At 36.9% G+C, this 21,567-nt stretch overlaps 1 protein-coding gene, 1 long non-coding RNA gene and 1 pseudogene across 4 annotated transcripts in view; 2 read left to right on the forward strand and 1 right to left on the reverse strand.

The window, feature by feature from the left end:
- The window catches only part of LOC109084161 (NACHT, LRR and PYD domains-containing protein 12-like), a 941,455-nt gene that overhangs the window by 297,202 nt on the left and 622,686 nt on the right, over positions 1–21,567 (reverse strand).
- Positions 1–21,567, forward strand: part of LOC109078434 — a 376,314-nt gene that overhangs the window by 21,696 nt on the left and 333,051 nt on the right. For all 3 annotated transcript variants that reach the window (XR_006157868.1, XR_006157866.1, XR_006157867.1), the window contains exon 2: positions 7,578–7,684. This is a non-coding gene — a long non-coding RNA (uncharacterized LOC109078434). The remainder of the gene's footprint in view (positions 1–7,577; positions 7,685–21,567) is intronic.
- LOC122141520 overlaps positions 1–21,567 on the forward strand; it is a 79,595-nt pseudogene that overhangs the window by 8,126 nt on the left and 49,902 nt on the right.

Genomic DNA, 21,567 nt, shown 5'->3' on the forward strand with positions numbered 1-21,567 from the left:
ATAAAACTATAATAACCAAATAAAGATAAAACAAACAAAAACCAAACCACAAAATAAAACCCAGGCCTGGCCCTCTCTCGTCCTTCACTGTCGTCGCTCCTTTTTTGTATCCTCCCAATCTCCTCCGTGGGACTCGAGACCGGTGAGTGGAGCAGGTGTCGCTCATTCCCCAATCACTCCATCGGCATCGCTCCGTTCCCACGGCTCTTGGCCCCGCCCCACTCGTCACAGTCGTGTTTAGGAGGCGGGGCATAGAGTACATGTACCTGTAATTTGTGTTGATGCAAAATCCTTAAAATATAAGCTTTACGTTTAGTACAAACAAGTATTAAGATTGCAGTATGATTATTATTATAACTGCAATAGAATAATTTGAAACTAGCTGAAATTAAATAGTTTACATTTCACAAATTAAATGCTGTTTTTTCTCTGTTAAAATATCTATGCACTGAAATTTCTTGGACTTTGTTAAATGTTCTCATATTCAAATTTGCCAGTCATTGCAGTTTTCATGTGTTGTATTTTATGTGAAATTGTGTTTTATTGGTATATATTTATGCTTTTGGCTTATTTAGATTTGGACGTGGTAAGAATGGAGACGTTGGAGACATACGAACGTGATAAAAACTTTCTACAACTATTTTTTAAGTAATTTATAATTATTTATATGTAATTTAATGTCAAAAAAAACTTAATAAATAAATAAATTTTTTATTTTAAAAACGTAGCAAAATGCAAAATGTTCTTAAAGAAATCCTTAACAAGAAGATTGTATTTATTTTAAACTAAATTATGTATTGGTTTAATTTTCTATAGTATGTGTTCAATTATAGTTCTGTGGCTAAAACCACTATAAAAATGTTTGTCTAATCTGTAACAAGACATTGAAGTTGTGTCATAAAACTGTGTTCTAAATTAATTTATTAAACATTTGATTTTCAAATTCAAGTCGAAACAACTGCAAAACAAGACTTTGCCAGCTTTATATTAATTGTTGAATAATTGTTGAAAAAAAAAAAAAACTTTTTTACAACGTTGTTGTGTGTGCTGGGTAATAACAGCTTTTAGCGAGCATGAGGGAGAGGAATGATTAATGAATGGTGCTTCTCAAACAGAAAGCTGCATCCTAAAATTCAGATGATCAGTACCGACTCGTTTTCGTTTATTTTCGTGAATTTAAATGTGTGCAGCCTTTCGTTTGAGAGACACCCATATATAAGATTTGTTGAACTGAAAAAAGGCTCTGAATCAGGAGTCGATTATTCCCCTTGATGGAATCGATTCCTTTGGATTCGACTCTCGATTCCCAACGCCTCCGGATTCACAAAATTCCCACATTCCACAGCCCTGCAGCGAGGACACTATAGCAAGAGAGAAAGCATAGCTCGCTGGATTTGATCCATTTTATGTCCTAGAAAACATTTGTACAGGTAGGCTATAACTTTAACACAGACTCTACTAATTTTAACACTCGCGGACATTGTTTTCTATATTTAATCCAATCCGATCCGTCTGAGAGATATGTGAATTAATTGCTGACAAGCGACAGGCCTAAAGCACAGAAAAAATAGCGTTTCAAATACTTATAAATTATCTTTTATAGTGGACAAGACCGCGAGTATGTTTTCAAAGAGGGGTTTTTGAACACGAATCTGTTTCTGAAAGTGTTTTTCGTATTTCCGTTTTGGGTGAGGCTGTTGTTTTTGTGATGCGAAATCGAAAGTATTTTTTAAATAAGAATTTTTTTTTTTTATTTTTTTTTTTATTGAGTTGCTAAGAGCATACAAAGTCAATGCCAGGGATAAATACAATTGCGAGCACAGCTACAGATTATATAGTCAGGAGAATATTATGCAAATGACATAGTGAGACAGTTTTAAGGGCTTTGGAATTGCTGGATGTACTGAGAGTGTCCAGGTAGGATTTAAGTTCCTTTATAGAAAATAAAAAAGTAGGGCTTAGCATCCTGAAATTTACATTTATGTATAAAAATTTTCGCTAGAAAAATAGATAGGTTTATCAAAAATATTGGTCCTTTACATTATTTATCGAAGCTGTGCTGACCAAATTAAAACATCTTTATATAACAAAGAAAAACTCTGTGATGAAAATGTGTGAACAAAGATACAAAAATTCTTCCAGAACAGACTTGTATATGTGCATTCCCAGAAGAGATGAGAAATGGATTCGTGTTCAGCACCACAAAAAAAAACATAAAGTGTCAATATCAGGAAACATCTTTTTAAGTAAAGCTTCACAGGATAAAAAAGATGAAGTAATTTGTCAGACACATCCTTAACCTTGTTGGTTATTAAATATTTAAATGACAAAGTCCACACTTTCTTCCATGGAATATCAACAAACTGGCCATTCCAGTACGACACAATGTATGGGAGAGAAACAATCTCATTTTGAAATAGTTGTCTAATTTTCCTGTTCTGACTACAAGAGTTAGATAAAAAACAAATATTTCCAATCGTTGTATCAAAAGGATGAGCAACTGATAAGGAAATCTGGGATCTAGCTGAATCTCTGAGAAGAGCTATTGCTCCATAAGGGATGGCATCCATTACAATAGCAAACTCTCGTGGAGTGACAGGTATATTGTACTTGTTCAAAAACTCTGAATATGAATACAGGTATCCATCAGTATTGATTAATTGAGAAACCAGAATAAAATTATTTTTAACCCAGTTTGGGAAAAACAACGACTTATTTTTATAGATAATACATACACAATTAATCCAAATAAAGTACCGGTGAGGACTAAAATTGTGTTTATAAATTAGGTGCCAGGCCAAAAGCACTTGTTTTATGAAAATTAGACAATTTAAAGGGGCAATTTGGTGATGTTGTAGTTACATAGCAATAGGAAAGGGAGACCACCCACCTTAGAGAAAACAAGACTAGGAAGAGTATTCCAGAATGAATCAGGATTTAATTAAGTACTGCTTTAACCAATTTATCTTGAAAGTATTATTTAAAGAAGCAAAATCTAAAAAGTTTAGACCACCACATTCATAATTATTAATAACCACAGACTTTTTAATTTAATGCCTCTTATGCTTCCACAGAAAATCAAATAGCATTCTATCAATATCTGCACATGCAGCTTTATCCACTTATAAGGAGAGAGCAGGGTAAGCAATTCTTGAGATACCCTCAGCTTTAGCAATAAGGGTTCGTCCTCTCAAAGATAAATCTCTCTGTAACCATGAATTGAATTTCTGTTTAGCTTTCCCAACAACTGGGTCAAATTTCAGTCTGCATCTGACTTTATCATCCTTACATATGGATATACCCAGATAGGTTACCTGTGACTTAACTGGAATACCGTAAAGAGAGAGAGAAGGACAGGTTTTAATGGCTAACAACTCACATTTATTAAGATTTAGGTTTAAACCAGAAGCTTTAGAGAAAACTTTAATGTGTTTGGATTGCAATCGGAATCTGTAATTCGTCTTTTAAGAACAGGGTAGTGTCGTCAGCGAGCTGACTAATAAGTATATGTTTGTTGGCAATAGTAATACCTTGCAGATGAGTACTCAGAAGAAAGGAGGAAAGAAGTTGTGCAGCCACAAGAAATAGATAAGGGGATACAGGGCAGCCCTGACGAACTCCTCTTGACAACTGAAATCTAGGTGAGGTACCCGATTTAAGGTTGATGGAACAGTTGGCATTATTATAAAGAGTTCTTATAAACTTGCAGAATGGATCACCGAACCCAAGCTTTTGGAGAGCTAGAAAAATAAACTCGTGTTCAAGAGAGTCAAAAGCTTTGTAAAAATCTACAAAAAGAATAAAACTGTCATCAACAACTAATTCGCTATAGTCTAATAAATCTAGAAAAAGTCGGATATTGTTTGCTATATGTCTTTTTGGGCATAAATCCTGATTGAGTCTCATCAATAACTGAACTCAAAACACACTTAAGTCTTTTGGCCAAAGCCCAAGCTAATATTTTATAATCGTTATTTAGAAGACAGATAGGTCGCCAATTATCTAATCAATGTTGTAGCTTTTTTAGGTTTAGGTATCAGAGTTAAAAGTCCTTGAGTTAAGCTAGAAGGCAAAGTTTCTGACTGAATACTCTCCAAAAACATCTTTAGCAGGAATGGTGCTAATTCTTCAGCAAAGTTTTTATAGAACTCGACCATTAGGCCATCGGTGCCAGGAGATTTGTTATTTTTAAGGCCCTCAATCCCCTCAATTACTTCAGAGATAGTTATAGTTTTATCACAGGCAAGCTGCTCATCTTTAGATATTGATTTAACCTCCTTTAATGACTGAAAAAAAAGGGAGGCTGAGTCCTTACAGTAATTAGATTTATATAGTTTTGAATAGAAGTTACTACAAAAAGAGGCAATATCCTTAGAATTATCTGTCAGAATGCCATTGATTTGTAGAGAACTAATAGAAAGATTCCTAGAGTTGTGTGTTTTTTCCATTCTAAAAAAAATAAGCAGAGCTCTGTTCACCTTGTTCTAGCCATTTCCTCCTTGAACGAACGTAAGAGCCTTCAGCTTTGTATTTATAAATATTGTCTAATTTAGATTGGAGCTCTGTAAGTTCTGTTAGATCAGTTTCCGATAAGCTTTCCTGAATTTTGCTTTGAAGTGTTATGATCTTTGAAATGACCTCTCCCTCTCATCCCTTCTCTGTTTTTGCCAAAATGCTGCTAAAATGTCTAATACACATTCCTACATATTTTAACAAATCCCAATTTAAGCTAAATTTTTTTTCCAAAGAAGCTTTCACCCAGTAATATCGAATCAGAAAGGAAATTATTTTTTTTTTCAATTCATCATGCTTAAGTAGAGATGAATTCATTTTCCAATAAGAGGCTCTAGAATTTATATTTGAGTGTCCTGTGGACAGAGGAGTAGAAAGAAGAATAGTGTGGTGATCCGTTAAGGGATAGGGAAGAATACTAACCGAAACATTATAATCTTTGAAAGAGTATGGTACAAGCCAATAATCTAAACGAGAAACTCTTGAGCGACTCTTGTTACCCCATGTATAAGATTAAGTATTTGGAAACTTCTCCCTCCAAATATCAACTAAATCCAACTTCTCCATGAACATTTTCAATTTTAAATTAGGAGAAGTAGACTGCCTAGGGGGAAATCTATCAAGATTATTATCAGGAGTGATATTAAAAATCTCCACCAATACAAATTACAGCATCAGGAAATTATTAAACCCATAATAAAATTTTGTCTCCTATCTCATCAAGTAACAAGTCATTTTCTCTCTAGAGGTATTATACCCATAAATGTTTACCAATAAAACAAATATATTATTAATACCAAATTACCAAAATAAGAAAGTGTCCCATAGGATCTATATAACTCTGTAACACTGAACCTGTGAAAAATGGTTTTTTCACTATCATAACACCAGCAGAATGTTCTGAACCATGAGCCATCCAAACCTCATTGCCCCATTGGTTTTTCCAAAAAGAAATGTCATTGGAAACAGAGTGAGTCAGTTTTAAAAGACTTAGCATACAAAAACAATGCTTTGCGCTTTACATTGTCACGCATAGGGCTGCACGATTAATCGCATGCATTTGTCATGCGTGTCTCATCAGTAAAGCTGGTTCCGTGATTAGCGGTAAATATCCGTCACCTGTTTTCAAATGCACCGGGAGTTCATACACAGAGCCGTAGTTCACTGACAAGCTACGCAATATCGTGTTCATAATCGAATGCGATTAATCTCAATTATGAACAGAATATTGCGTAGCATGTCAGTGAACTACGGCTCTGTGTATTAACTGCCGCTCCAGTTTGAAAACAGGTGACAGACACTTACCGCTAATCACGGAACCGGCTTTACTGATGAGACACGCATGACAAATGCATGCGATTAATCATGCAGCCCTAGTCACGCAACCCCCTGGCATTGAGGGAAACAATTGAAACAGACATTCAAAAGAACAGAACAAGAGATAATAGAACAAAAATACCAGTAGTAGAACCCTCGAGGAAAAAAAAAAAAGTGCATCGATAGCTGACTAACAGTGCCGGGTAAAACCAATCTTCGCCATGAACTCAGTCAAACAGGTTAGTGAGCTTTCTTAAAATGAAATATTACACCCACTAAAAACGAACTGGTTTCCCATGCTTAAGGTGGAAAAATTTCAGATCCATCAACAAAGGCACGACCTCCAATGAAGTGAGCTTTCTTTCCCTCCTTTCGAGCCTTATCTACAGCAGGCCAAAGCAGCTGTCTTCTTTCTCAATCAGTTGCGATGAGATCCTCAGTGAAGCGAAGATGATTGGCACGAAGAAACTTCGACGTCCTCGCTGCCTTCCACACACCATCTCTCGTAACTCGCGAAGAAAACTGAATGATGATCGATCGCGGACCTGAACTATTCTGGAGCCTCCTTCCAATGCGGTGAACTGTATCGATTTTGTCTGCTAGACTGCTTCTTCCCTCAGGGAAGTGGCTTCACAGATACGGATGGATTCCGCTCTTACATCCTCTCTTTCCTTCTCAGTAACACAGTGTAAACGTAGATTCCAGCGTCGGGAATATCTTTCCAAGTCAATGAGACGTTGTTCACAGAATCCCATCTTCTTCTCTTCAGTGTTCAATCTTTTCTCAACGTGACTGACTTGGCCTTTGATGTCGTTTAGTTTCAGCACATACGAAGTCCACAGTTTTTTTTAAACCTTCAATTTTAAGAGCATTTTCACTCACCATTTTCTCTAAGACGTCAGAGCGAGTATTGATCAAGTTGGAAAGCGTCGAAACAACAGAAGAGATATCATCATCTGCTTTGCCCTTCATGGAGGGAGGTTTAGCTGGGCTATCAGAAAGTGGTGTTCTGGCCCCAAGCAGCGTTTCATCCACAGACACATAGTTGTGAAAGTCCATCTTGTCAGATTGCCGCGAAACACGGGACATATCTTTCCTTTTGTCAGCGGTCGACTTCATATTTCAAACATCAGAGAAAGCAGAAATATAGATAAGGGTTATTTTGCATAAAAGTAACTTTAAGGAGTGATATTTATGCCGTTTTTAAAATTTGTCAGCAGAGCTCGGCGAAAGTTAAGTTAGCAGGATGCCATCTTGGACTCCCCCCCTTTTTTAACTAAGACATTTCTCAGTCCGCTTGTTGAGTCTGACGTCACCGCTTCCGTGTCCAATCATATATCACGAGAAAACAACAAAAGGTGCTGATATACACTCACAATGTGATTATAATAGCCTACTACCAAAAAAATATAATCATAACCTTTAACTCCATACCGAAATCACAAATAACCAGACAACGAAAATATAAATAAATAAATATAAAAATGATTTGTGTTTGGGACGCTGTGAGCACGGAGACTGTAGTGTACAGTGAGTTTGAAAAGGGTTATCTTAAATGTTTAATATGAATAAACAGTGCTAATAAACGGCTGCTGAGGTAGTATTCTCAAGTGAAGCGAGTTGAACACTTAACAACAGAATAAGACCAGTGCATTAGTTTGTAACTCACTTTATTTTATACAGTGTTTTTGTTGCTGTTGCTGCTAACTGAACATATTTCTTCATCTCATTAACATCATCATCTCCAGGTCACACTGAACAGCAGATTGTTGTCTCAAGCCAGTGCTGATCAATGACAGTTTAGCTGCAGTATGTCAGAGAAGAGAGGAAAGATGAGTCTCTCACAGAAACAGAGGTAAGACTGAGTCTGTTTTCAGAGAATCATTTTAAACACTGCTGCAGTTTCAGAGCTTTGCTGGAAAAAACAAAACAAAACATTAACAAACTTTGTTTTATATTTATAAATGATTTGCAGAACTTCAGAGCTTCCTAATAAAAAATAATATTTATATTTTAAAAAGTAACCAATACATGATAAATATCTGAGAACTGAAAATCAAAATTGTAATTTTTCAGTCACTCTTCAGCACTGGGTCTGTACTTAAGTAAATTATTCCACATCAGTGATTTTGGTTTTTAGGTCCTAAATTATTTTTCAGACATTAAAAATAACTCCACACTTAATTTAAAGTGTCATATGATGCTTTGAATGTTTTCATTTTCCTTTAGTGTGTAATGTATCTGCAGAGCTGGGTAGATTTCTTATGAATTGTAATCAGTTACTGATACATGACAAAATTTGTAGTCAGTAATATAATATCTTAGATGACACATTTTTGGTAACGTAATCTGATTACTTTTGGATTACGTTTAGATTACATTTGTGCTAACCCTTATTTGATATCATATATATTGAATTAGTCTAATCTTGTACTATTTTGACATATACAAATATATATATATATTCATATTCCACAAAATATATTTAATTCACCAACAAGGGCCACAATAGCTTCTTTTTCAAATGCAATGTATGAACAGTTAATACTTAAAAAATACTAACACTAATGTACCTTGCTGTTAGTGTTTGCTAGTAACACTGAATAAAACAAATTGAGTGATCTTCAGGGGTGTATTCCAGAAAGGACGTTCAACAAACTCTGTGTTGTCTTTCCCTGAGATGGGAACTCTTGAGTGTTCGGTTTCAGAACAGCTAAATCGTGTTAGTTCAGTTGACTCTGAGTAGGTTGAATCTGAGTTTAGCGCATGCACCACGACTATGAGAAGTCATGATTGTAACGATAAAAACTCCATAATGACGGGAAGAAGGAGGCGGGAACCGGCGAACATTCAAATAAATCTTTAATGACAAAATAAATACAAAACAGCGCGACAGCCCCTCACGGGCGACTGCCGCGCATAAACAAAAAAACCAAACACAAAATAAAACCCAGGCCTGGTCCTCTCTCGTCCTTCACTGTCGTCACTCTCTCTTTTATCCTTCCGATCTCTCCGTACCACGAGACTGTGTGGTGCTCTTTTTCCCAATCACTCCACCGCCTCGCTCCGTTCCCACTTCTCCCCCCCCCCCTTCCCTCCGGGGGGGGGGGTACCGCTCACCGTGGCCGCTGCAGGGACCTGGGGGTAGGAAGACAGACGAGGCGAGAGAGTAAAGGAGATGGAAGGAAGAGGAGCGAGAGAGGGGAGAGAGGAAAAAAAAAAAAATAAATTCCGGTTCCCAGACACGCTGCCGCTCGGCCCTCCACCAGCTGTGTGAACTCCTCCACGGTGCCTGGCGGTGGCACTGGACGGCCCTCAGTGGACGGCACGACACTCCTCCGCCGCCCGGTGGACACCGACGGCTCCTCCGGTTTCGGGCAGCCGGCAGGAGTCCCCCGTTCCCTGCTCCTCCTCTTCTATGGGATGGCAGCAGGCTCCGGCCCCCTGGCAAACGGCGCCGACTCCTCCGCTCCCTCACGGATGGCAGCCGCCCCTCCACATCACGTGCAGCCGGCAGTAAGTTCGTCCGTCCCCGGCAACTCACTCCAGCCCACCGCATCTCAAGCGTCCCACGGCGCCAGACTGCTACGCCCTGCTCGATGGCACCGCGGATTCACCCCAGCGGCAAGGGATCTTTGGCAGCGCGTCCCTCCTTCCTCCCGGGTTTCGGCACCAATGTAACGATAAAAACTCCATAGTCACGGGAAGAAGGAGGTGGGAACCGGCGAACATTCAAATGAAACTTTAATAGCCAAAATAACCATAAAACAGCGCGACAGGCCCTCACGGGAGACTACTGCGCACAAACAAAAACCAAACCACAAAATAAAGCCCAGGGCCTGGTCCTCTCTCCTCCTTCACTGTCGTCGCTCCTCTTTTATATCCTTCCGATCTCCTCCGTGGGACTCGAGACCAGTGAGTGGAGCAGGTGTCGCTCATTTCCCAATCACTCCACCGGCCTCGCTCCCACGGCTCTCGGCCCCACCCCACTCGTCACAATGATCAATGGAGCTCCTTAATTATGATTCACCATGGCAACAGCACCGACAAAAAGACATCTGCATACTTTCCGAGTCAGAATGTAATTTTAATTCTTAATCACTGTTACAATATCAGAGGTGAAAACTGTAAATTATTTAACTAAATTTAATTTTCATGGTATCCCATGGCAAAAAAAAGAGAAGAAAGAAAACGAACATAGCAGCATCTAAAAATGATAAAAACACAATTAAATCAGGGTAAAGCCTTAAGTATAAACGTTTCATGGGTGTAGGCTACATGACGGTCTTCATTCCTCGCTGGAAAAGGTGTCGAAGAAGACGCAGAACTCGAGGTGGATTTTTAGTCAAGCTAAAGGCAAGTCTATCCTCGCAGCTGCCGATGCAGTGTTTTTCCCTGATTGACATCACAAAGGGAAAGGACTGTTCTATCGTCTTGCGCTCTATGGAGATACCATATCAGTGGATTATTCCTGTGCTCCCCGGCACCTGCAGTGAACTCCCGCTGCGGCGTCTCCCACAACTTTGCTCATGGGTAATAAACTTATTCCCCTTGGGAAATGTACTTGTAAAGTCTTCGTTCCATGCATCACAAATCGGGTGAGCTGGAAGTTTCAACAGAGTTAGAATTTGCTCTGACTTATGTGCGGTTACCTGCAAGCAAAACTTTTATCTTAAAGGATTTCTTTGATTCTCAGAATTTGGACATTTTATTTTTAACAGAGACCTGGTTACATACTAGTGATCTAAGTTGACTTTCTGAGTTGCTACCGTCTAACGGTGTTTTTTTAATTCCCCGGGGGCCTCTGGTGGCAGAGGTGGTGTGGCAACTATTTTTAAAATGAGCTTGAATTGTCGGACTCCGCACATCACACATTATGCTAGTTTTGAGTTGTTTCAGTTGAACTCCTCAATACTGTGCTGTGGTCTATCGTCCTCCAAAATTCAACAAGCCAAATAAGGGATTTTACAGACATTTTGGGCGATATATGTTTAAAATATGATAGACTTTTAATAGTGGGGGACTTCATTCATTCAAAGTTCCTTTATTTCATTAATTCAACTCAAATGACACGTCTGTGTGTGTTATGTATGTATTATTTATTAGTTATTTCAAGAAGGCTTTGACTTCAAAACATACTGTAATGCCACCATATGAGGATTAAGTTAATAAAATTTGTATATTCTTCATATTATTCTCTCTATTCTGCATTTCACCTCTGTTATAATTTGTTTATTTCTAATAAACCTGACATTTTATATTAAATATTGAGGTGACCGCAAGTAAGCAGGTGATGTTCGGCACCATGGAAAGCACCATCAGTGCCACCCTGTGATGTTCAGGACCAGGGATAGCTCCTTCAACACAGGTGAGCACAGTTTCTCCTCTGACAGGGAGCCTCAGCTGCATCTCGTTAAACTCTGCGTTGAGGACACTTGGTATACAGCAACCTTCAAAGAGCTCCAACATAATGAGAAAACGAGACACAGATGATAAAAAAGTACTGAGCACTGTGAATGTTAGAGGCTCATGTTTTATTTATAACAAATTTAAATTGTACTTCAGGGCAGTTTGTGAAGACGGATAAACAAGAAATGTTGTGACAACCTGGACGGAAGTGTGAATTGACCATAATATTGTATGTTACGTGTGAGATTCGTTAAACCTTGTTTGCTATAATACATCTAATTAAGTGCACAATGCCCCCACATTTGCTGTATATCCATTAACCGATGTATTTGTCAAAGTATTCTTTCAGTGGTTTTGGGGATTTCACATGACAGGCGGCAGCACTGGTCAGTGCATTGATCTCTATAAAATGAAGTGTAGGTTAGACACAGCATTGTTTGTTGGTTTTGTTCAGAGTTTAGAACAGGGGTTCTCAACTTTGGCCTGCGTGATCCACTCTCCTGCACCAATTCAGTTGCAACCCTTATCAAACACACCTGAACAAGGTAACCATTGTCTTTATGTCCTAATATAGGGGTGCACAAACTCGGTCCTGGAAGGCCGGTGTCCTGCAGAGTTTTGCTTCAACCCCAATCTGACACAACTGAACAAACTAGTCAAGCTCTTACTAGTCATACTAGAAACATTGCAGCAGGTGTGTTTGATGAAGGTTGGAGCTAAACTCTGCAGGAAAGGGTATCTCTCGGGCCAGAGTTGAGAACCCCTGCTTTAGACAATTTACTTCTTCACAACCTTGTTTCTTTTTGGTGATGCACTGAATTCTGTGACCCTGTAGGCACTGCACTGAGCTAAGTTCTAAGCTAAGAGCTAAGCAGTACTAGAGTCATAAAATCTGGTGGGTCACAGATTCGATAACTGAATGAATCAGCACTGAATGAATGGTTTACTAACTCATTAATACAGTCCCTCGCTGCCACCTACTGACATAACAATGTAACCTGCAATGAAAGCACTGAAAAAACTGCTAACATACAGATATTTTTCAAAATCAGGTACGCCAATATTTTAAAATATTATTTATTGAACAATAATAGCCATTTTAAACTGTATTTATTATATATTATTTAAACAAGTTCTAAATTGGATGCCATATACCTGTAATTTGTGTTGAAAAACAAAATCCTTAAATTATAAGCGTTATGTTTAGTGCGAACAAGTAATAAGATTGCAATATGATTATTGTTATAACTGCAATAAACTAATTTGTAACTAGTTGAAATTAAATACTTTACATTTCACAAATGCTGTTTTTTTTCTCTGTTAAAATATCTATGCACTGACATTTCTTGGACTTTGTTAATGTGCTCATATTCAAATTTGCCAGTCATTGCATAGTTTTCTTGTGTTTTACTTTATTTACTTTGTTTTATTGGTATATATTTATGCTTTTGGCTTGTTTAGATATGGGTGTGTGTGTGTGTGTGTGAACTACCCATATCACATTACTTTTCATATTTTGTGAATAAATACGATGAGTGACTAAATTTGTGTGTATTATAAATTTTTAAGCCTTCATATGTTAAGGGAGTATTATAAAAGGAAAACAAGCAGAGGTCAGCAACGCTACAAGTAAGGTGAAATGTAAAAAAGGGCTGGTAATAAGATGAATATTCATATTTAACACTGTAAAGAAAACATTTTTGATTGGAGCATGTAATGGACGTGGTAATACGTTTTTAAAACGTTGGGAGGAGATATACGAACTTGATAAAAACGTTTCTACAGCGTTGTGAAAAAACGAATTTATAACGTCAAAAAAACGACATTTGCCGTATTAAATACGTAGCAGAATGTTCTTAAAGAAATTTGTAACAAGACACAGTCTTTGAAGGTGAGGTAGAAGATTGTATTTATTTTAAACTAAATTATGTATTGGTTTAATTTTTTTATAGTATGTGTTCAAGACACATACCTTCTTCTACTTCAAAATTTCTGTTTGAGAAGCACCATTAACCTCCCTCATGCTCTCTAAAATCCATTATTACCCAGCAAATACAACAACGTTGTAAAAACGTTTTTTTATCACGTTGTGAAAATGTCGTGATAACGTTTTTTTTTTTTTTTCAACAATTATTCAGCAGTTAATACGAAGCTGGCAAAGTCTTGTTTTGGAGTTGTTTTGACTTGAATTTGCAAATCAAATGTCTAATAAATTTATAACACACACAGTTTTATTACACAACTTCAATGGTGCATCCTAAAATTCAGATGATCAGTACCGACTCGTTTTCTTTCAGTTTATTTTCGTGAATTTAAATGTGTGCAGCCTTCCGTTTGAGAGACACCCAGAGATAAGATTTGTTGAACTGAAAAAGGCTCTGAATGAGGAGTCGATTATTCCCCTTGATGGAGTCGATTCCTTTGGATTCGACTCTAGGGCTGTTTCTCAATTCCAAGAACGCAAAGATCGGACTTGTGTTCTCGTGGAGACTGGTCTTGCCAAGCTTCCTTGGAAGAACGAACTCGGAAGGACGCGAGAACACACCCTTTTATGAGTACTGAGATGTGCTGCGTTCTTGCTTAACTGACCGCATAATCACAGCATAAGCAGCGGCCAATGAACCATAAATATAACATAACATTACAAACAAATGTCATAACTTTTCAAACATTTCAAACTATTATAGATAATATTTACATAGCGTATAATTGTATATCGTTTTTTTTTTGTAACGTTATATGTTTAACTAAGATTAATTTTAATATGCCAGTAAAAATACTGCAGACTTTCTCCGGGTCTTATAACTTCATTAAAATTAAGTAAAACAAAACGATAAATGTTTACTTTCAAGAGCCGTCAAGCATTTGCGAGAGCGAGTTTAAAGCTTGCAGGCAAGTACACCGGCCGCGCGCAGCGTCTTCTGTGATTTCTAACGGCTCGATTCTCTCAAGTCTGCACTCGATCCATCCTCGATATCAAGAACATACTCTGTGTACTTGCGTTCTTGAGAATTGGAATTGAACTTCGACGGTTAATGATGACGTATAGCGAGAACACAAGGACGCAAGATCGCTAAAGAACGCATATTGAGAAACAGCTCTGATTTCCAACGCCCCCACATCCCCACATCCCCACATTTCCCAGCCCTGCAGCGAGGACACTACGCAGACAGCAAGAGAGAAAGCGTAGCTCGCTGGATTTGATCCGTTTTATGTCCTAGAAAACATTTGTACAGGTAGGCTATAACTTTAACACAGACTCCCTCTAATTTTAACACTCGTGGACATTGTTTTTATATATTTAATCCAATCTGATCCGTCCGAGAGATATGAGAATTAATTGCTGACAAGCGACAGCCCTAAAGCACAGAAAAATTAGCGTTTTAAATACTTATAAACTCTCTTTTATAGTGGACAAGACCGCGAGTATGTTTTCAAAGAGGGGTTTTTGAACACGAATCTGTGTCTGAAAGTTTTTTTCGTATTTCCGCTTCTGTGTGAGGCTGTGGTTTTTGTGATGCGAAATCGAAATTATTTTTTAGACATTTCTCAATCCGCTTGTTGAGTCTGACGTGTCCAAACGCACCACCAGATATCACGAGAAAACAACAAAAGGTGCTAATATACACTCACAATGTGATTATAATACTACCAAAAAAAAAAAATAATCATAACCTTTAACAACATACCGATATAACCAGACAACGAAAATATAAATAAATAAATATAAAAAATGATTTGTGTTTGGGACGCTGTGAGCACGGAGACTGTAGTGTACACCGTGAGTTTGAAAAGGGTTATCTTAAATGTTTAATATGAATAAACAGTGCTAATAAACAGCTGCTGAGGTAGTATTCTGAAGTGAAGCAAGTTGACCACTTAACAACCGAATAAGACCAGTGCATCTGTTTGTAACTCACTTTATTTTATACAGTGTTTTTGTTGCTGTTGCTGCTAACTCAACATATTTCTTCATCTCATTAACATCATCATCTCCAGGTCACACTGAACAGCAGATTGGTGTCTCAAAGCCAGTGCTGATCAATGACAGTTTAGATGCAGTATGTCCGAGGAGAGAGAGGAAGATGAGTCTCTCACAGAAACAGAGGTAAGACTGAGTCTGTTTTCAGAGAATCATTTTAAACACTGCTGCAGTTTCAGAGCTTTGCTGGAAAAACACAACCTTAACAAACTTTGTTTTATATTTACAAATGATTTGCAGAACTTCAGAGCTTCCTAATTAAAAATAATATTTATATTTAAAAAAGTAACCAATACATGATAAATATCTGAGAACTGAAAATCAAATTTGTAATTTTACAGTCACTCTTCAGCACTGGGTCTGTACTTAAGTAAATTATTTCACATCAGTGTTTTTGGTTTTTAGGTCCTAAATTATTTTTCAGACATTAAAAATAACTCCACACTTAATTTAAAGGGTCATATGATGCTTTGATTGTTTTAATCTTTCTTTAGTGTGTAATGTATCTGTTTGTGTAAGATCTTCAAAGTTATAAAGGTCACAGTCTCCTGTAAAGTGATTTATTATATCTAACAGAGAACACTGATCCAGAAATGATTAAAAGGCCTTGACTGAAGTCCAGATATTAATTTCACAAATGTGTGCATCACAATGTGAAATATTAGCGTAATGCTGTTCAAAGGTTTACACAAAGAGAAGACGCGGCTTCAGTGAGTTGTAGTGTTGTCGTCATGTTGTGGAGGCACTGTGTGTTTAGATGTGAAAGCAAACCCGCTTTGTTTAGAATCAGTGTTTAAGATTTATTAATAACTCTTTTTCCTGAGCCGTACGACCCAAAGGTTAGCTTGTGTACAGCACGCTTTATGAAGCTGCAGTGCATTTTCTCCCAGCTTCCTGTGTACAACATCAGCGACACACACCTAAATACACTGTACATAAAATACAATAAACCACACCTAAATAACTGTATTTTATGTTGACACCTTAGGGCATAAAGTTGTTACAGTGAAGAAGAAAAATTATAACTTTATGAGATTGTATCTGAAATGTAACAGAGTTGCAAATCTCTTTAATTAGATCAGTCAAATATTTGTAAAATATATTTATTCTCACATTTGAAGTACTTTAAATAAATTGTTAAACAAATGTGAGTCTGTAAACAAGAATGACTGCTGTTAAATTACAAAGTAATAAAATGATCCCGTTGTATCTCGTCACCACCAAAGTTTTCTCAGTCCTCCAGAAGTGTTCACAGCTGTGGGAAGAAAAGGCACAACAGACACAAAATCTGAGTATACATTCACTTCGAATCTTTATTTTCTTACACTGGGTATATATAAGGATACAATAAGGGTGGTACAGCCCTTTCAACCAATAGGATATAGATTACATATGTGTTGAGTATGAGCCAAAACAACAAGTTATATAAGGCATACATATGATCAGGAACTACTGGACATATAAGGAATAATACTGGCAGTGGGACTCTTCAACTTTCAGTAAAGGACAACCTAAACCCAGTAACCTGGACCTACAGAAGTCCCCCACCATTCTTCACAGATTGACCTCTATGTATCATCTGTGTATGCGTGTATACATTGAGGTAAAGAGATATAGGAATAGAGAAGAGAGAGAGAGAGAACGCAGATGGGAGGAGGGAGAAAACCAAGGGGAAAGAAAGGGAGGGCAGGAGTAAGGCAGCAGATGAGATCACTCACATTGAAACAATAAGAGGAAACATCTGGAAGGGAGTGTACTTTTTCTAACAACTGCTATCTTTAAAACTCTGCAAATGTTTCTGTGAAGGACTAGAGAGAATGTGTGTCAATATAAAACACAGATGAAGCTCCTGTAGAAAAGTTTCTCTTCTCTCTTTGTGTCATTAGTGTAAGATCAGGATCACATGTTTCTGTGAAGAGTGACCGGTCAAAGGATGGTGACATACCGAACTTCAGTGAGAAAAAAACATCTATCAAAAGGTATTTATTATCTTTGACATTATAATGTTGTGTTGACTTATTTCTCCACTAAGATGCTTGTGATAGAAAGTAATGAAATAAAACAATAAATCACTGATTTCCTCTTTATTGAACTCAGTCTGGAGCTTGTTTCCAGTAACACAATCACACAAGCAGCCACAAGGAGGTATAAATTAACTGTAGAAAATCCTGCTGTGATCTGATTGGCTGACTGAGTCTTGATAAAGATCACCTGTTGGTCCTTACTAATTATGTTTCAGTGTCCTCTTGTTTGAACCAAAAGGCTGTCGTTTAGACATGACTTGTGTGGAATTGTTGTGTTGTTGACCATGTAAGTTTTCTTTTGATTGTTTGTTTAGTTTAAAGGATTATGTGTTTGATATTGAATTCTAGTTATGTTTAGCAGTTCTTTGATGTTATACTCATTTGATTGCTACAGCTGATTTCAGATGTATGATTTAAAATTCCAATTGTGTTTGTATTCATTAATGGTCTTGCTTAGGGGTTTTTTAGAAACCAGCAATTACCATCACTGCCATCTGAAAAATGTCTATCCCTGCATGTCACCAAAATAAACTGGGAAAGAACTTAATGACTGAATGAGTTTTAATGGACCCACCATTCCAGCAGTAACAGCCAAATCAGCCTAGTGCATTTTCTCCCAGCTTCCTGTGTACAACATCAGCTAAAAACAAATATTTTCAGATCAAAATGTAATGACGTTGTATGTCACAATTGTAAACTGGAACTGTGAACCTTTAAAGTGGCGATACTGTATCAATTCTCGAAAAACGGAATATCGATATAAAAAAAAAAAACATACAAGATTTATGGCAGTTGTTTCGTTTTTGAGTTTACCCGACCGCTATATGGCAGTCTTCATCTCTGAACGACAGTGAGAGTAACAGGAAATACTAGCATGAGGGCACGCCACTAATGTTAGCATTAATATCACTATTTGCTGCTAGTAATGGAGGATGAAAGAATTGTCCCTGTTCCTGGTTCGGTGTACAGAGCTGAAGTGTGCCGTCATTTGGGCTTGGGCCAGTAGGCCAACAGCAGGACCGTGGCAAGGGCGCCGCCTCAGTCCCGCCGCGTCCCGTTGTGAAGAGGGCCACGGCCACCCCTGTATAAACTTGGGCCACCCCTGTGGCCATCCCTAGGATGATTTGCAGTGGCTACTATTAATTTAAATCTATTTTAAATCTATTAATTTTAGATCTATATAATTTATGTCATTTAATATAGTCACTATCACACGAAGAGTGACGTTTTTCTCCAGAAGTCTGCATAATTGCAAATGTGACATTGATTTCATACAAACGTTCAATAAACAAGAAGTTAATATCAAGAGTTTTTACGTTCTAGACAACATATTCACTCTTTGCGCTCTATTTCTAAAAACAAAAATCGTTCCAAACACAGCCACTGTTTTGCGTCTCTGAGCAACATGATAGTGTTTTCTTTCCTGAATGAATCAACCGTTTAAAATGATTCGGTTCAATCACTTATTAACAGTGACTCGCTGCCACCTACTGGCTGTTTTAATTTCACATTTAATGTACCATTTCATTTTTTAAACAATTTCCAAACATCAGTTTCACAATGTTTTATGTTTAAAATATCAAAAAACATTATTTGTTAATTTGTAAACTCCAGGTTAAAGTATTCCATGTCCCTCAGAGCTCCATTAAACAGTGTGTAAAAACATCTAAATGGCACTTCAGATGCAGTTTCTGGTTTTCACTGCATTGCAAAGATCAATTTTGTTGATACTAATTGCATTTGCTTGTTAACAGCCCAAATGCAAGTGTCTGACTTAAAAGATGGTGCACACTTTTATAGAAAAAATGGCGTAAAGGTTAAAAAAAAAAAAAGCCTCAGCTGTCAGCAAACTTAGAAATAAGATATCAGCACAATGACACACACAGCAAAATATTGTCTAATTTTCATTATCGATAAAATCCCAGAAATCACAGAGATATCATTTTTTTTTGTCAACAATACAAACCCTTTTATTTTTTTTTTTTTTTTGATGTGCCACCCCAAGATTTACTGTGGCCTCATCTGGCCATTTTGAGTTGGGAATGTAGATTTATTTATTTTTGAGGGGCTTGCGTGCATATGTCTATGCTCGCGTGGGGGCGGGTCGAGGAAAACCTGTGAAATACAAGCTGCAGCTTTCTATCATTTTGAGACCATTTTGTGCAGTTGGGGTGGTGCTCGATCTCTTTGCGGTTTCGGCAGAACATAAGTACAAACTGAAAAACCTGTGAAATACAAATGGAAAGGTACATCAGTATTTATTTGATTGTTTTACGATTGTTTTGTTTTGTTTATAATTGTAAACTGGAACTGTGAACCTTTAAAGCAGGTTCTAAAATATATTTCAGATCAAAATGTAATGACGTTGTATGTCACAATTGTAAACTGGAACTGTGAACCTTTAAAGCAGGTTCTAAAATATATATATGTATGTGTGTGTGTTTTTATAAAATACATTTTATACATATACATTTAACTAAAGGATCCTGCAAGCACTTTAATTCCCAACACCCCCACCCTTAACTCATACTGCACAAAAAGTTGTTCAATAACGGTGAATGTTACAGTGACTGATTATTGCAAATGCAGATCCCACTGTGTTCTGGTTAAATAATTTATTAATAAATAAATATTTACTTATTGCTAAGGTTTGCATATGGTGGTGTGTTCTTACAACATACAGAACTACCAAATTTTGCTATAAGTTTGATTGCATAATTGCTGTTAATAGTGTTCATCGTCTGTTTGTTTACGTCTTTAATTGATTTTTCCGTACATTTCTGCCATATGTACATAAACTAACAGTCACCACTGATAAGCGACTACTAAATATTGTACAAACGTAATTTTCTGTAAAGTTGCTTTGCAACAATTTGTATTGTAAAAAGCGCTATACAAATAAACTTGAATTGAATTGTTCTTAATGACAGCTTTCCTAAAAATATATCCTACAGTATTCCTAAAATAAGAAATATCCCAATATATCGCCTTGCTGGACAGTATCGCATCGTATCGCATCGGAACCCGTGTATTGTGATATGTATCGTATCGCCAGATTCTTGGCAATACACAGCCCTACAATAAACCACACCTAAATAACTGTATTTTATGTTGACACCTTAGGGCATAAAGTTTACACAGAAAAAAAAAAAAAATAAAACTATGAGATTGTATCTGAAATGTAAGAGAGTTGCAAATCTTTTTAATTAGATCAGTCAAATATTTGTAAAAATATATTTATTCTCACATTTTAAGTACTTTACAGAAATTAAACAAATGTTAGTCTGTAAACAAGAACTAGAGAGAATGTGTGTCAATATAAAACACAGATGAAGCTCCTGTAGAAAAGTTTCTCTTCTCTCTTTGTGTCATTAGTGTAAGATCAGGATCACATGTGTCTGTGAAGAGTGACCGGTCAAATGATTTTGACCCGCCAAACCTCAGTGAGAAAAAAACATCTATCAAAAGGTATTTATTATCTTTAACATTATAATGTTGTGTTGGCTTTTTTCGCTGCTAAGATGCTTGTGATATGAATTAATAAAATAAAACAATAAATCACTGATTTCCTCTTTATTGAACTTAGTCTGGAGCTTCTTTCTAGTAACACAAATCACACAAGCAGCCACAAGGGAGGTATAAATTAACCATGGAAAATAGATCATGCAGCCAAACATGAATATGTCTTTCCATCTATCCATAGTCATAGATGGACAAATGCATGTCTATACTGTGCTTCATTACCATCCTCAACAGTGAAGCTCTTTAAATGAGACTGAAGGAGCTCCTGTAGTAAAGTGTTTTGTTCTTTGTGTCATTAGTGTAAGATCAGGATCACATGTGTCCAGCTCTGTGTCTGTGAAGATTAACAATTAAAATAAAAAACCACCGAAATTCAGTGAAGAAACAGCATCACAAACCAAACAGTATTTGATGTGTTTCTTATTTTTGTTTACACATAGACTGTGTCAGAAAGTGTGTCGGTGAATAATTATCATAAAACTTCTTGTAGTCCATAAATTTATCACTTATTTATTGTTTTTCTCTTTGCTAAAATGTTTAAAATATACTTTGGTCATATATATATTTTTTCCCTAAAAAAACAGTATGTTGATTTATTTTATTTACTATCAGGCTTCAGTATGAAACATTAGATCCAGATTTACAGTCTCACAGGAACCACAAGAAGTTTACAGACAGTCTCCTGAAGATCTTCCAGGTAATAAAACACATTTTCAAGAATATTTAATAATTATAATAAACAAATATGTTATTGAATAAGAGAATGAATGAAATAAAAAAATCGTCATCTATATTTGGTCA

This window comes from Cyprinus carpio, chromosome B22, assembly GCF_018340385.1.
Source record: "Cyprinus carpio isolate SPL01 chromosome B22, ASM1834038v1, whole genome shotgun sequence".
Taxonomy (NCBI): Eukaryota; Metazoa; Chordata; class Actinopteri; order Cypriniformes; family Cyprinidae; genus Cyprinus; species Cyprinus carpio.